General features: G+C 48.9%; 1 long non-coding RNA gene across 1 annotated transcript; it reads right to left on the reverse strand.

Moving 5' to 3' along the window:
- Window positions 1-1,932: 1,932 nt before the first annotated feature.
- LOC129763651 (uncharacterized) lies at window positions 1,933-2,913 on the reverse strand. Its single transcript, XR_008741000.1, has 3 exons — window positions 2,799-2,913; window positions 2,397-2,536; window positions 1,933-2,330 (listed from the first exon to the last, which is right to left on the reverse strand). It is a non-coding gene; the product is annotated as an uncharacterized LOC129763651 (long non-coding RNA).
- Between the last annotated feature and the right edge of the window lie 213 nt (window positions 2,914-3,126).

Here is a 3,126-nt window from a genome sequence, read left to right on the forward strand (position 1 = left end):
GCGTACTATCGCTCTACGCCTCGCGTTCATCGCGTTCTGATCAAGCCTCCCGACGAACTCTGGATACGCTTCCTCGAACATTGTTAGTATTCGAGGGCGACCGCTCATGTCCGTCTCCAAAGCAGTGCAGATGTAATAGGCGCGGATCACGAATTCATTCATTTCGTGTGTCCACATGATCCGGCGCCTAGTGGTACCCACAAGTGTGGACGACTGTCGTCTGGCAGTCGCAACACGTCTCGTAGGCGCAGCGTTTCTTGGGTGATGTCGATGGCTGCTGTTTCCGTGTGGCGGTAGCTCTTCGGGTTGAACCCGGCTGGTGGCCCGCTCTTGCACATCGCCCTCCAGCCGCTGGCCGCTCGCTCTTACGCCCGTTCCAGGACCAGCACCAGTTCGGGGACCCTCCTCGGGTGATCGCATTCTAATTTCTCTTCGTGATCGTAGCTCCATTTTATTGGGTGTATCTCCTTTGCCCGGGAGACAGCGGGTTGGCAAGGCCTCCATGACCCGGGAGGCCTTCCCCGGGAGAGATATAGCGCTCTGACTCGCTCGCACCCCCTCACTTAGCCACTTTCGACACCCGTTCTCGGAGCCAAGACCAGGTGTGTGTTTCCAGTTTACGCCCGATCTAAAAATGTCGTCATATGATCTTCGTGGAGGCGTGAGATAGGAACATTTGAGACCAACAGGCAGGCTCCTACCCTATGTTGATCCCCATTTTTTTTTTTTTTGCTATTTAACGGATGATTGCTTTGCAGCTTTGTATTTATCTCGTTTTTGTCTGGAATCGATATCAAATATATATGTATATGTACGAATGGATACTACCGGACCTCACGCGGCCCTCGATCACACGTGTAATATTACCATGAGCCACCCAACAACATATGGGGAAGGTGTGTGGAATTTTATCTATTTCACATGGCATGACACGTATGCCTTTATTTCGAGCTTCGCGCTGAACTTGTCCCTCGCCTCCAGATTCGGTGGATGGGACAGTGTGAACGGTTCGCCCACCTGCGGCGGGGTGCTGTTGTCCACTGCTCGTAGCACCGGCACAAAGAACCGCCCCAGCAGCAGATCCCGGATGGCTCGGCGAATTTCCGGTGTGTCATTTTTGCTCTTCGCCCGGCTGCATATGACATCCTGCGGCAGATGTCCATCCGAGTTCTTGGTCACCTTACACTGCGGGTAGGAAATCAGCACCTCCACGACGCCCACCGAGCCAAACTTGGCCGCAAAGTGGAGCGGCGTTTCGCTGCGGCACTTGTCCGACATATTGAGATACAGATCCAGCAGAATCGCACTGACCTCGTCCGTCGAGGGTGTCCGCTGTCCGTGCAGATTCTCGATGAAGGCCGGATTGTCGATGGTTAGCACGATCAGTTTGCACATCTCGGCGTTGCCCTCCATAGCGGCCACATGCAGCGCGTTGTACCGGGGGCCCTCCTTCAGGATGGTGGGCATATCGCCCGAGCTGACCAGATAGATAATTCTGATTTTTTTAGTGTAAGATTTATTGATGTTGCTTTCCATGTAATTTTTTGAGTAACAATCTCTTCGGTGTTTTTATTCTGTTGGCAGTATTATTGTTCTTTCTGCGCCCTCAATTTTAAAATTGAGTGCATTCGACAGTAGGAATGAGGTGGGAACATTCCGAAGGAATTCAAATAACTCGACAGTGGATAAAATTTCATCCCTTGTTTGTTTTATTATCTGGCAACGATACAAAACAATCAAGCCTATCGTACAGTAACAGAAGCATCGAAGCGAGTTGCCTCAGCATTCTTGAAAACGAAACAAGGACGGAAATTGTCGTGGTGCTTGAAGTAGATATTTATAAACCTGGGATTAAAAAAATAAATAAAAACACAAAAATTAGGTCACAGAAACCTTTTTTTCCATCATCGAGAAATAAATTATCACCCTATGGTCATCATCACAAGCCGATGAAACGGTGTCATGTTAGATAGCATAATTTTAAGCAAATCACAAATCAATTGCTAAGTGGTAACATTTCCCAACCGCTTCAGAAACCTGCGTGGTCTCATTACCGAACTCTAGAGCACAACCACTCCCCGAAGTTTCTACCAACCATCGGTGTGTTGTTTCATTACTTTACGTCATGACACAGTTTTGTTTTCATGAATGACGAAACACCATCAACGAGCCGTGCAGCAGCAAGACATTCAGAAAGCACTCTCCACTCATCCCCACGCCCATTGCAGCACATCGCCACATATGAACCTCGAGTGTCCGACCGGCCGCCGGTGCAACTGCTCCGAGAGATTGAATTTAATCTATCGCTGCTCGACCCGCTATACATAGATCTGAAAATATTAACCTCAATAACATGGCTGCTCTACAGTCGACGCGAGCGAGCGAAGATCGGTCACCTCTAGAAGATTGCGGATGTGAGTGACGAAAAAAGCACTTCTCGATCACTCGCTGGTGTCTTGAAGCTGCGCGCCGTCTTGTCTCTCTTGTAGGGTACCCTCGTCGAGGTTGGGTTGGAGGAACCATGAGGTGGCTCAATCTGAAAGACGAAACAGAAAAGAAGCGATAAACAGCGAGACAAAACACAGAAACACATGTGTGAATCTAACAGCAGCGAGGCGGCTGCAATTTCGAAAGCACCCTCCTCCGGACTTGGCGAGATATCGCAAGCCAACGGCGTACCAATTTTGGGTTCACCCCCATACCCAGAACTATGTGGACCGAGACGGCGGATGGCGAGAAATCCAACCGTGAACGAGAGAAAAAGATGGTGAGAGAGTATCACTTGCATGAATACATACCGTATTTTCGCTCTCTTTCCTTCTTTCTTTCTTCGCGCTTACTACGAGTGACTTATTATTACAAGGGAGTGCTTTTGCTCGATGACTATCGACGAATGTGTTATGCCGTTTAGTGTTGCAAGTCATCTGTCAAATCGCGGATTGCGACGTGAGTTATGGGAGCCCATCTCGGCTATAGCTGTGAAGCGGCTCGATACAATATTGGAGCTCGCCTTGCGATACCCCTTGACCTTATTTTTGATCATTTGTATCAAACTTATATCGGTCACCGTTAATTGAATCTGTTTCTGTATTTTGTTTCGCGGTTCGCCCACTTTGTCAGACAGTG

Source organism: Toxorhynchites rutilus, chromosome 1 (genome assembly GCF_029784135.1).
Source record: "Toxorhynchites rutilus septentrionalis strain SRP chromosome 1, ASM2978413v1, whole genome shotgun sequence".
In the NCBI taxonomy this organism is placed as follows: Eukaryota; Metazoa; Arthropoda; class Insecta; order Diptera; family Culicidae; genus Toxorhynchites; species Toxorhynchites rutilus.